The sequence below is a fragment of the Opisthocomus hoazin genome, chromosome 20 (genome assembly GCF_030867145.1).
Source record: "Opisthocomus hoazin isolate bOpiHoa1 chromosome 20, bOpiHoa1.hap1, whole genome shotgun sequence".
Taxonomy (NCBI): Eukaryota; Metazoa; Chordata; class Aves; order Opisthocomiformes; family Opisthocomidae; genus Opisthocomus; species Opisthocomus hoazin.
In genome coordinates this window covers 13892998-13906511 of record NC_134433.1, presented here as the reverse complement: position 1 = coordinate 13906511, position 13514 = coordinate 13892998, and positions in this window count along the sequence as shown.

Below are 13514 nucleotides of genomic sequence, written 5' to 3'. Positions count from 1 at the left end.
ATTTGAAAGCCAGGCAGGACCATCAGATACTCTCATCTGACCTTCTCCGAAATGCAATTTGAGCCTGTTATTTCACATTACTAAATTTAGTAATTTGTTCAGCTGAAGTGATGCTTCCAAACAGAAGATACCTAGACTCGATGTGAAAAGACGATGAAGCCACAGCTTCCCTCCCCAAGGTCTGCCCTGAGGAGCGGAGTCTGCAATAAATGGAGGCAAGATGCTGGTTGTGTGTAAATTGCTAAGAATATATCAAGCCTTGCCCTTCCATGTGTCTCACAGAACCCTTATTAGATGAAAAAAGAATATTGTACAGTCCTCAGCTATAAAGTTCTAAAAATATGGCAACTTTGATGTGTAAATGCATATTAAGGATCTTCCTGGCCCTGACTACAAACGTTCCCAATTGCCACTAATTTCACATCGCTTGCAGAACCAGCGGTAACGTTTCCTTTCCAAGATGCACAGAACATACTTAGTGTTTTCAGGATCCCAGCCCTGGGGATAGTTTGTGCTGACGTCGGCCGTTATTGCAACAGGCAGGCGGGCACAGGCAGAAATGAATCTGACCTAAAATCTGATTTGACTTAAACAACACTGACCTTATGAGAAGTGTGGAGTTCGAACCAGGCCTGCAAATCCCATCTGTTTCTTATTTCTATAACGGGCAAGCTAAAACCCTAAATCCAAACAGCTCTGAGCTTTGAATCCAAATTTTGCAGCTTGAGCCCATCACTAGCAAGGATGACTGCTAGGCGAGCCCAGACTCGCTTCTGAAATTGAATTCTGGGATTCGTAACGCAGCACTAAATGAAGGACACAGCTAGGTGGTTGGCTAACAGCTAATCTGGGAAGGTATCTGGAGACAGAGATTCATGGGCTGGTGAATAAGTCAACCCTCCTCTTTGGTCCCCATAAAATTGTTACCACAGCACTCGTGGCCTTCAGTGGTGTTTTGAGGGTTAATTGGTGTTTGAGAGCTCCTCGAGTGTTCATCTGCTATTAGGAGCTGATAAAAACCTGCACTAGCTCTTGATGTTAGGTATTATATTAAGTTACAGTTTTTGCTGGTTTTTTTGCTGCAATTTGATGTAAAAAACCCCAAGATCTAATCTTTTAGCAGCTTTTTACGCTTTTATGAAAAATAAAAGTGAGCGCATTCAGAAAAATCCTCGCCTCTGTCCTTTAATTCAGAAGAACAAAGCTGGTTAAGGCTGGTCTCTGAGCGCGAACGGAATTTGGCAATACCATTCCCATTAGTGCAGAATAAACCTGTTAAATATATAATGGCTTGAGTACAATGTAGATTAGAAAAATAAGTGTGAAACTGTAAGGGTCCTGATTCTTTTCCATCCACCTAGCTTTACATTAAACACAAAGTTTTGATGCTTCCCCAGATGGTAGGTAAATTACTGAATATTTTAAGTGATGCTCAGTTTATAGAATTGCAATTACTCAGCATCAGCCTTTGTTTGGAGGAGAATCCCCGTCCATCCCGACTAACGGCTTCTTCTGAGCTCATCCGACATACAGGATTTCCTGAGCATATTAAAAACATTATTGACTCTGCCTTTTTAGCTTAGCCAAACATTTAACGACTTCAGAATAAGAACTGTGTGTTTGGCTGTATTTGAACTAGATTTACTCCCTGACGGCTGATGTTGTGCGCTCTGTTCCCTACGTAAGTACACAGCACTAGGGGAGTTCTTGAGCTGGCTAGATTATGGATTTGGGGGGGTAAGAATCTTGGTATTTAGCACAACTGAGCGTATGAACCTCAGAGTACCCTTCAGACCTGCAAATGCATCCTTGTCTCACTGCCAGGGTGAGCATGCGCTAGTTTTGGCATGGTGGACCTTGGTGCCCTGCCTGCGCTCCCCGTTAACCAGCCCAGATAGAACCTGAAGCTCCTGAGACCTTGGTGGTCCAGTGCTGGGCCCATCCCAGACCGGACAAAGTAGACACCTACCTCCAACACAACTCCTTTTTCACTACATGTGAAACACTTGTCAGCAAACATTCAGTTTTTATTTACTATCCTGCAAGGTGAGTGTCTCTCACAGTTTATGCAAAGTCCAGGTTTCCTGGCTGGAAGAAAGACACGAGCGTTTGGAGTCACATTCCAAGATCAGGCAAAAGGCAGAGCAGAAAGGCAAGGAGATGTTCAAGCCTGCTGCTGGTACGTCCCTTAATCTGGAAAAACTCAGAAATATTGTTCCCTACACCCTGAAGCAGAACTTCATGACCTTGAAAACGCAGCCTGCATCTGTGATTAGGTCCTTCTGCAGCGCGTGGGTTCAAGTTTAATCTCTCACAGGTATTGCGGTGCTGCACCCAGCTCCTCCCCGGCACCGCTGGGACCTCCGGCCCTCGGCTGCTTTCTGGGTGACTTGTCACCTGAATTCATCACTCCCACTAGGATTCAAATCTGCTCCGTCACGGAGCAAACCCTGGGTGAATCGCTTTGCTGATGAGGAGTTGAAAACTTTCTTTCTTCCTTCCCCTGTTCTGCTCTTTGAGATGTTTAGCTGAGTCACAGCAGTGGATACTCTCCAGTAAGATGGTTCATCATGGCTTTAAAAAAAGGGAATTATTGATTGCTGGTTCCACCCCTTGCAGCGTGGGGCTCTGCGCTGGCTCAGCTCGCCACGTGCCGTGGATTCCGCCGGCGAGCGCAGGGGGGATGCAGCGGGGTTCTGCTTTATCTTTTGTTAAAATAAAAAAATCATGAACAAAAAAATTTGTCATTTTCTTCAGTGGCTGCCCACACACTTGTGATTCAAGGGATTTTTCACCGAGCTTTTTACTGCAGCGTGTTTTTTCAGTCACGTCTCCCACTGATTGCTGTCATTTGTTTTCAGGCCTCTCCTTCCAGCCCGTCCTTCAGACGCAACGCGAGGTCGAAAGGCAGCTTCCTCTGTCCTGCGTCTGATCAGCAAAGCGGCTGCGGGATTGCTTTCCATTCCCACCCCTATTTATCGCTGAAAGAGCGATCAGAAAACACAAGGTTTGTGTGTGTGTTCACAGCTTTCCGAGGGGCGAGAGCCCAGCAGGCAGCAGGGAACCCCCACGCCTGCTGCCCGGGAGCCTTAACCGGCCCCGGAGCATCTCGGAGGGGAACACCACCCAGCATAGCTCCTCACCCAGTGGGATAAACACGGTGTTTAGAAACCTGAGAGCAATCCCAAATATCCCCCATCGCTCCCCCTTCAGCTCCTCAGGGCACAGGCTTCACCCTTGCGTGGGGAGGTGTGGGGTACCCCAGCACGCACAGCGTCGAGCAGCGCAGCCCGCTGAGCGATCAGCTCCTTGAGGAACCAAGGGCCAGCCTACGATGGAGAGACTCGCCGGCTGCCCCCGTATCTCCTCGCCGGAGCTCGGCAGCACCGAGCAGCCCGCTGCCCCCCAGCAATGCCTCTGCTTCTCCAAACACTTCGGGTCGGCGTTTCATCTGGTCCAGGACATTTTGTTCCCAGCAGCGAAACGCAGTGGGAATCGCTGCGTGATGCTCTCCTGACTGCATTAACTGGACATAAACCGCTGCCTTTCAGCCTGCTGTCGTGTGACAGGCAGAAAATAGGAACAGAGCCCGCAGGGGACCTCCCGGAGCCACTTGATCTCACGCTCGCTTTCTGAAACAAAGCCGTTTTGGCACCAGATCGCTCCTGCTGACGGTCTGAAGTGCCCTCGGGGTGAGTGGTTTGCGAGGGGGTGCCTGGAGGGTTGAGAGGGTCTGCAGCAACGGAGAACAACACAGGGGTGCTGCTGAAGCAGGCGCGCGCTGGCTCTGGTGGAGGAGAGAGCAGTGAGGATACACGGGGTGGGTTCGATTTACCCGTTCCACAGGGACACGTGATCGGGGTGCTGGAGAGCCCCAGGTCACAGGGAAGTAGACAAAGACCCCTCTTTTTCAAAGAAGTGGATGTTCTGCAAGCTAATTCCAACACAAACACATAGACACACGCCCGCTCCTCCCCACCACGCCGCGGGAGGGATGGAAACCGCCTGAGCAGAACAACTCCAAATATCCACTGCCATCATTTTTAATGCCATCTCGTAAGATGTGGAAACCAGAGCCCCAGTGGCCCACTGGAAATCTGCCTCACAGAATCACAGAATGGTCGGGGTTGGAAGGGACCTCTGTGGGTCACCCAGCCCAACCCCCTGCCGAAGCAGGGTCACCCAGAGCAGGCTGCACAGCACCGCGTCCAGGCGGGTCTGGAATATCTCCAGAGAAGGAGACTCCACAGCCTCCCTGGGCAGCCTGGGCCAGGGCTCCGTCACCCTCAGAGGGAAGAAGTTCTTCCTCATGTTCAGCTGGAGCTTCCTCTGCTTCAGTTTGTGCCCGTTGCCCCTTGTCCTGTCGCTGGGCACCACTGGAAAGAGTCTGGCCCTGTCCTCCTGACACCCACCCTGCAGATATTTAGAGGCATTTCTAATGTCCACTCGCAGCCTTCTCTTCTCCAGGCTGAACAAGCCCAGCTCCCTCAGCCTCTCCTTGTAGGAGAGATGCTCCAGTCCCCTCATCATCCTCGCAGCCCTCCGCTGGACTCTCTCCAGTAGCCTCTTACCAGGGGTGTATGGGCTGCGTCCCGAGAGCGCGCGTCCCCATCGACCGAGCAGCAGCCAAAGCCCCGCAGCAGACAGCCCCGTGCCGGGCGGGCTCACGCTACCCCAGCTGTGCGGAGTTGAGACATTTCAGCCTAATTTGGGGCTGCCTACCTGCACCACAGCCCCAGCCCTTGGCCATCCTCTTCCAGAGACGCGATGGTGTTTTTGCTCGGTGCCTTGGCACAAAGCTGGGGCGTTTCGGCCAGCTGCGACGTTCACAGCAAAATCAAAGGTAAATCCCTCCCCACGCACGCCGGCCAGCATGACCAACAGCATCCAGGCTGCATCGCTCTTTGGACAGGGCGAGACTGCAGATGTAACTGCAGTCACGGTTTGCTAGAGAGTGATGCATTTTCATGGTAGATTTAATTTTACTTTCTAGTACCTGTTTTTTTCCTTTTCCTGAGCTTAGGCAGAAAATCAGCCCTGCAGGGCGCAAGGGATGGCGGGCTGGCAAAGCAGGGCATCTTCCCTGCTGCAGTTCCGCAGGAAGAGGAGGTTAATTAGCAAGCCGCAATCAGAGCCTGGGCGAGATCAGCACCTGCAGCCCTGAGCGCCTTTCAGTGCCCTTTACGGGGCAAGGGGTGATCTCGGGGTGCTCCCAGCCCAATAAGCCCAGTTAAGCCCAGTACTTCAAACCATCTAAACTGCAGAACGACTTTTTTGCCCCCACTGAATACTCCACCATTGGGCCTAAGCTAACCTAAAGCTCAATGTCGCGCAGAGCTGAACTCTGCAAATAATGCACGAAAGCAGCTGTGCAACCAGAATTTCCTCCACCCGCACCAATGTTCACAGGCGAAGCTCACCAGACACGTCTGATACGCGTGTTAATAACTCGCACCGCTGCACGCTGACAGGCTGAATTACCGATTTTCCCTAATTCATTTTTTCTGTCTCGAAACACGGTCTCCTCCATCTAACGCAAATTGATCTTTTCACCCAATCTATCTGACAGATCCACAATTTAGTATTCAATTAACATTTCAAGAATAAAACCGGTTCGTGACACAGACACCAGTCCCCAGCATGAACTTTAGACGTCCACGTTGACCTGACCCCGAGAAGCCCCTCGGAGCAGGCTGCTGCCTCTGCTCTTCGTGCCACCAACGAAACGAGCGCAAGAACTGCGGAGATCCTCAGGGCAACGCAGCAACGCAGGCTGGTCGGGCCCGTGCTGTGGGTGTCGGAGAGGCGGCGGGTCCCCGGGAGGGCTGGGTCCCACCGCGGGCAGCAGCGTGGGCTGGGTCTCCTCTCGAGGGATCTGCCAGCCCTGGGTTTCAGGGACTCTGCAGCTTGAAGCATAACTGGTTTATTTAATGAATTGTTTTGAAGTGAAAGGCCTTACACTGCCAATGGAAGGGGTGTAGTTTGCTGGGTTTGCAGAGCCTGGGCTTCACCCTACATCTGCCGACGCGGTGGCCGTGGTGTGGGAGCCCTGGGGCGCAGCAGCAGTGCATCACTCCCAGCCTCATCCCAATTAATCGTCTCCTGATGACTTTCTGAACCGGGAGGATCTCCTTAATTATACCACGCATTAGACTTTAATCAAGAAATCAATCTTCTGCGCTGCCCGAGACCCGAGGGTACGGCGTGTTCGGTGATGAGGAGCCCGGGGCTCTGCAATGCCGCCGGCCGTCCCCACGCCCGCGGCTGAGCACAGCCCGGGGACTCCCCGGTCCCATCCCCGGGGGACGATGGCACTGCCCTCAGCACCGTCGTGTGACTCAGCCGAGCGCTGACACCCGGATATTTTTTCCGCAGGACGCCAGGCAGCACGCAGCCCTCGCGCTCCGGCTCAGCGCCCTGTGCCGGGCTGGATGCGGCCGGGAGAGGATTTGCGTTTCTCAGCAGGCGGCTGCGACAGCGGCGAAGCGTCGCGCAGCTTTCCCGGCTCCATTCTCACGCCGAGACCGATGCAGCCCCGTGTGCACCTCCTGCCTCTGCAAACCTTCTGAAAATAAATACAAATCCTGGGGTTGCCGTGATCTGCTCTGGGATCAAACACCATGCAAGGTTGCTGTGATCCAAAGGAAATGATGTGCCCAATTAAATATTAACCTCGCGGTTTTGTTCCAGGTTACAGGATGCCGAGAGGCCACCTGCAGCAAAGGATTGATCCTCAAGGATGCTGAGCGCCCTGGCCAGACGAGAACCCCCCCGTTCGGAGCAGAGGATGGGTTGATGGTGGTTACTGGCCTGACCCAAAGCCCCGTGGCAGTGCCGGCAAGGTTCAGGAGGTGCAGCCGCCGCGGCAGCTCCAGGCTCGGGTTATCTGGCGAAGGAGCCCTTGTTTCTCCCCTCACCCGCTGATGTTGTTAAAGCAGCTCCCCGTGCCCGCGGGCAGAGCGGCAAGCGTCCCCCTCCTGCGACACCCGCATCGCTCAGAGCACCCTGATTTTGTCGGAATTCACCCCAGCCCCACAGTGCTGGCACCAGCAGCTGCCCCGCCGTGGGCTACAAGGATGGTGAGGGGACTGGAACATCTCTCCTACAAGGAGAGGCTGAGGGAGCTGGGCTTGTTCAGCCTGGAGAAGAGAAGGCTGCGAGGGGACCTTAGAAATGCCTCTAAATATCTGCAGGGTGGGGGTCAGGAGGATGGGGCCAAGCTCTTTCCAGTGGTGCCCAGTGACAGGACAAGGGGCAACAGGCACAAACTGAGGCACAGGAAGTTCCGTCTGAACATGAGGAAGAATTTCTTCACTCTGAGGGTGATGGAGCACTGGAACAGGCTGCCCAGGGAGGTTGTGGAGTCTCCTTCTCTGGAGATATTCCAGACCCACCTGGACAAGGTCCTCTACAGCCTGCTCTGGGTGACCCTGCTTCGGCAGGAGGGTTGGGCTGGGTGACCCACAGAGGTCCCTTCCAACCCCGAACATTCTGTGATTCTGTGATTCTGTGATTCTGTCCTGTGGGGCTTGGGGCTCTCCCCGACCAGCCGGGTGCCGACGTCCCCGGCCACCTTCTGCAGCGCAACATCGCGCGGGTTTCTTACAGTGGATCAATGGGTGAGTTTTACTCTGCTCCTTGCTGGCACCCAGCCCCAGTCAGTTTTATTTTCCCTGATACCAGTAGGAATTTTTTCACCAGCAGCTGCAAAGACCCAGCAACTTAAAAAAAAAATACAAGTTCCTGCAGTTTTCACCTCCAGATTTGCTGGGCCCGGCTCTCCCTGCACCCCACAAACCTCTCCCCCGCTTCAGCAAGGCAGCGGCGGTGATGGGAGAGGAAAATAGAAGGTTTTTTTCCCTCTCTGTTTATTGAAAGGGTTTTTTTCTCACTAACAAAGTGCAAATAGAGGAAGCGAAGATGTGATGCAGCAAAAAGGTTTCAGAAAGAGCATTACGGTCAGGGAAGGGAGGGGGACGGGGCTGAGCTCCCAGCTCGCCTCTGCCGGCGCAAGTGCAGAAACCCAGCAGGCTGGCTGGGTTCTAAATTGAGGGAATGATGAAAACACCTCGGTGCGTGCGTTTCCTCCGCAGAGCCCTGCGGTGCCTTTGCCGGCCATCGAGCTCCTGCCCGAGCCGGGGCTGCGCAGGCACCGCGTCCTTCCTCCCGTCTCTCCTCCGATGACGAGGACGCTGGGACAGGGCAGGGATTTCGAGTACCTGCTGCCTTTGCGAGGAGCTAAAACTAAAAAGCATCTGCTAAAGATAATGAACGACCAAGGAAAAAATGCTAAACCCCAGTGATCTCCCTGGACCCTGAGGATTAATTTTAATTTCCATTTAATCCGGACAGAAATAGCGCTGTCGTTGCTGGGGGGTACGGCAGAGCCCCGGTGCCCGAAGCAGGAGCTGTGCATCCCTGCCCGTCCCGCCCGGCAGCACCCCCAGACTCCGCTCACGGGGCTGAACCCCAGCACCGAGCCTTTGGGTGCATTCCGGAGAAAAACGGGGCACGCTGCGAGCGGGAGGCCACAGAGCCAGGGATGTGGCTGAGCCCTGCGGCCGCGGGTCCCGGCGGTGCCTTCCCCAGCTCGGTGCTGGCCATGGCGCGGATTAGAGAGCCGGGCTTGGCGCTGGCGCGCGTGCCTGGGGACGGCCAGTCCTGGGGGGCTCTGGTCCTGTATCGCTGTAAGGGCGGGAAAAGGGGCCGGACGTCCCAGATTGCAGACTGGATTTTCTAAAAATAAGATATACCAATACTCCTTACTTCTATAGAGAAGAAAAATACTGATCAGTGCGAGCTACTTCATTTGCAGTCTTCCAAAGAGACAAAAAATTGAATTCCTGAAGACACTTTTAAAGGAGCAACGGATGCTACCTGCCCGAAAGCGCCGGCTCCCCGCGCAGCACAGCCACCGCCCGTCCTGCCTGACCCCGCACCACGCCGGGCAGCCAGCCCGGCACGCAGCCCCCTTCTCCAGATCCTTGGAAAACATTTCCCCGGCTTCGTCCAAGCGATGACACACCGATAACACGAGGCGAGGAGCACGGGCTGGGCTCTCCCGGCAGCTGCTCGCTCCCCGCTCCCCACGCGTATCAGCAACGGGGATGGCTGAGTGCCATTAAATAGAAATATTGCTCCCCGCTCACCTCCTGCATTCAGACAGATGCAAATATATGCACACAACGGTTTACACGCAGAGCTCGTCTGGAACTTCAGCGCCAGGAGGAAAACTCCCTTAATTCCCAGGATGAGCCCAGGGCTTGGTGCCCTCCACAGCAGCTCAGTTCGGGGGGGGTCTGGGATGGGTGGGTTTGGGGGAGGGAGACAGGAGGGCTTTGGGGGGCTTCAGAGTTCTTTGTGCAGCAAGGTCTCAGCCTCAGAAATGTTTTAAATGCTGAGAGCCCGTGAACAGATACAAGGGCTCATAGTCCGAGGTGTGATTTACAGGCGACAGCACATAAACACCTGAAATGGGGTCTTTAAAACTGCCTCAGGCTTCGCGATAATGCTGCTACTGTGGAGCTGCGGCAGCTCCTCGGGCAGCCAACGCGCAGCCCCGGAGCCCAGCGCTGCTTGCGGGAGGAAAAATTAAGAAAAATCAAATCTAACCAATTCCTTACAAGCCGCTCCAAATGTGTTTTCAATTCAAGAGCGACCAGAGAGGTAAGTAAATATTTTTCTGGAAAGGAAATTACATTGTGTGTACATCGAATGCTGTGTGCTGAAGCAGCGCCCGCAGCCGAGCTCCTGCCTGCTTAATGTTTACCCAGCTGGAGGAGATGCTCGGCAGCGTTTGGCTGTGCCGGGCAGGATATAGGTGAAGAATTCAGCGTTGATGCGTATAGGAAGCCCTGTGGTTTCGTGAGCTGCAGTGCACAAGACCCGGCGTCTGTTCGCTGGGCTGCGTTTTGGCGAAGGCGCGAGCCTTGGACAAAGGGCTGCTGTTGGACCGGGGCTGCGCGGCCGCGCGGCAAGGGCAGGGGAGATAAAAAGCAAACATTTAAACCAGGAGGGCCCAACCTGCCGCCGGCCGGGGGTCTGCAAGGCTCTTCCCATCCTGGGGAGCTTTGCTCTGCACGCGCGGGAGATCCCCCAAGGCTTTCTTTAAGACTCGCGGCTCCAAACGCTGGAAGGTGACTGACCCAAAAAGCTGTTTGCTGTTCCTGCAGAGGCCTTTGTGCCACCCTCCGGTGCCGGGCACAGCAGTGCTGGAGGGACGTGGATGCCATGAGTCGTGTCCCCGTGCCCGGTGCCTCTATTCCTGCAAGGCAGAGCTGGGAGACCTGTGGAGCTGCGGAGCGCCTGTCCCGGGAAAGCCCGATCCCTGCAGTGAGTTTGATGGCTGGTGCATCCCCCAGATCCCACCTGACACCCGCGCTCCGGGCTCCCTGGCAAGGGCACTGCCCGCTTGGGGTGTCTGAGCTACCCCAGGCTGGGGTTTGTGTCTCCCATAGAAACCAGTCTGCAAGATCCTGAAAATGGTGGCTGAAATCTAAATATTTTCCTTGGACACAAACAGGACAAAGGCTCCCGCTGCCACACTGCCGATTCGCGTAACCCGTAGCTGAAGCACCAACGACGGTGCCTCTGCGATGCCTCTGCTCCTCAGCCTGGAACAGGCACAAAGCTCTCCCCTCCCATGTGCCGAAAGCTGCCGAAGGTCAGGCTTAACCCCCGTGGACTCTGGTGAGGGTTTGTGCAACGAAATCCCCTCCAGCACCTCGAGGAGCGCAGGCCTGAGCTTTGCCTTCTGCTAACGACTGGCGAGCGGGGTGCTCTCGCCGGGCTGGGGGACATGGCCGGGCTCCCCATGCTGCCGGGACCTGCTCCCCATGTCTCCACCGAGCCCTTAAGCAGCTTCCACCCAGGATTAGCTCAAACAGACCCAGCCTCCGGTTCAAAAGCTTTTCTTGCTTGTGGGCAACTAATCCAAACCGAGCCCTGTCTCCGTCAGTCGGCATCTCCAGCAAGGGTTTGGGGTTTTTTTCCTAAGACTTGAACCTTGCCCAGTTTCCAGATTTTTTTGACTGAGAAACCAGGCCCGGGATGCACACACGGATGCTCAGAGCTGGGCTGTGGTGGGGACTGACGGCTGCGGCTCCCATAAACCCAACCGAGCAAAGCCTGGCCTGGTGTGAGCCAGGCACAGAGAGCACAGCCAGCCCAGCTCCGGCCGAACAGTCTGCGGTCGGGGGAAATTCAGGTTTTGCACAAGGGATTCTGCTCAGGAGCTCACGGGGTGGGGGCCACCATGCAGACACCTCCCATGTGAGCTGGGTCCGTCCCGTCTGTGCTGAGCTCCTCTTCCCCTGCCGACAGCAAACAGAGCCACAGAAACTCCCCTGCACACCGGAGGCTGTCGGGATGTGGGGAGGAATCGAGGGGGGGCAACAACAGCCCCTTCTGCAGGGCAGGGAGCCCCAAAGCAAAGAGCTGCCAAAAACCCACAGACCAAATCAACAGCCCCCACGTCCCCAGGCGTCCGCCAGAACGAGCCGGGTTGGGAAGGGACGTGCGACCGGCCACATCCAGAAACGCCGCGTATGACGTGGCTACGATTAACGACGTTATTACCGCCTTGCTAACGGCTCGGGGCGCCGGCAGCGGAGCCGTGCGGCTGCCGGCAGCTCCCAGCTCGTGGGAGCTCGTCCCTGCCAGGCATCGGCGTTCAGATGAAATCCACCTTCACGACCCCGCAGACAGGATCCCTGCTAACGATCCCCCATCGCAGCCGCGGTGACGGCCTCCTCCTGCAGCCCCAGAAACCGGGAGCACAGAGCCACAGCAGCTCGATAAACAGCTCAAATATTGCTTTGGGAAAGAAATCCGAGCTCAAAGACAGCGGAGACTCATCCCTTCAGCCAGTTCCTTTCCCCTCCTCTGAAGCCCACTCCCACCCGGCTCCTTCCCACCGATCCATCACAACCCCCGCCCCATGGAGATGAGCTTGCGCAGCGAAGCCCGGCTGGGGTTTCAGCAGCACCGACACTCCAGATAAAGCTTCCTCCCAGCACATACACATCATGGTTTCTCTGGAAACCAGCAAAACCTGGGGGTCAGGGAGGCCCTTGTGATGGGCACAGCTGGTGCCTTGCCAGCGGCACCTCGGCCATCGGCTGCCAGCGCTTCGTTACCCCGCACTGCGGCTTTATCTCGTCAGTGGCGATCTGGGAGACAGAGGCTGCTTGGCTGGCGGCTGGAAACGCGTCTTGGCTTGGTGAGGTGTTCGGTTTTCGTGCCCTCCGAGCGTGGGTTTTGGTTGCACCCCTGGGTTGTGCCGTGAAGGCTCCAGCGCTCTGCCTGGGGCACCCCGGTTCCTGCAGCATCTGCGCTACGGCCACTTCGCCTCCACGAAACACCAAGAAAACCATCACGGGGAGGCAAGGAAGGAGCCGAACCCCCGCTGCGACAGGGCGAGGCACCGGCCAGCGAAGCGCTTTGGCAAAGGTGGGAAACCTCTGTCGGAGGCTGGATCCTCCAGTGCTTCGGCTCCTCCGACTCCGCGGCGCGGCTGGGGGAGAGGCCCTTGATTTCTGTCCTGAAACCTTCACAAAAATAGCACAATTATGGGAAAATCCGTGTCCAAGTGGAAAAGAAAACAGCGGTCTGGGTTTCACGAGGAGGCAGAGCTATATAAAACGCACTCCTATATCCTTCTGTTATTTCTGTAAAGCGTCCAAACGCTCGCACAGAAACCCTTTACTGAGGGGTACGTTTCCACAGGGCGAGGTCGGGCCCCTGGTAAAGTATTTTATTTTTTTTCCCCCAGCATTTTACTTCATCTGATCAGAAGTTTCCATATGAGGAGAACAAAACGTCTGCAAAAACGTCCTCTGCGCAGGGCAGCCCCCGCCGGGAGCCGGCCGCTCGGTCCCGAGCCAGAAATAACGGGGCAGACTGGAAAATCTCCGTCTCTTTTTTTTTCTTTTCAAAAGGCGAGTGGGTGACGTCCGTCGCCCTGGCCCCCGCCGTCCTCGCAGCCCTCACAGGGCTGATCCCCCCTTATAGACTTGGGGTGACCTGGCTGGTGGATGTCTCTTCTGGAAAGATTTAATGCAGAATTAATGCAGGTGGCCACCCCCTGCATGGCCTGGACGAGCTTCGTGCCCACAACACCCCCAGACCCCCCCAAAACAGCACTGAGAGGCCGAGGGAGCCTGCCCAGGGCTCGCCGGGTCTCAGTGGCTTTCGGGGACCGTGTGAAGAGGGGCAGCACCGGGCTCTGTCATTTCAGCCATTGCCCCCCTGCGTGCCCAGCCTGCGTCCGCGGGACGCTTCTGCACCAGCGATGGGGAATGGCCTCGATGCTATTTATACCCCAGGCTGGAGCCGGGTAAAAATAACCCCGGTGTGTTTGGCAGCCTGGAAGTGCCACTGTAAATCCTCCCTGTCAGCAAGAAAATCCCCCAGCTCAGATCGGAGCCGTTGTCCCCAGGGGAGAGGTGGGGGGGGGGAGCCCGGGGGGATCTGTGGGGCTGAACCCCGAGTGGTCCCCACAGAGGAGGACAACG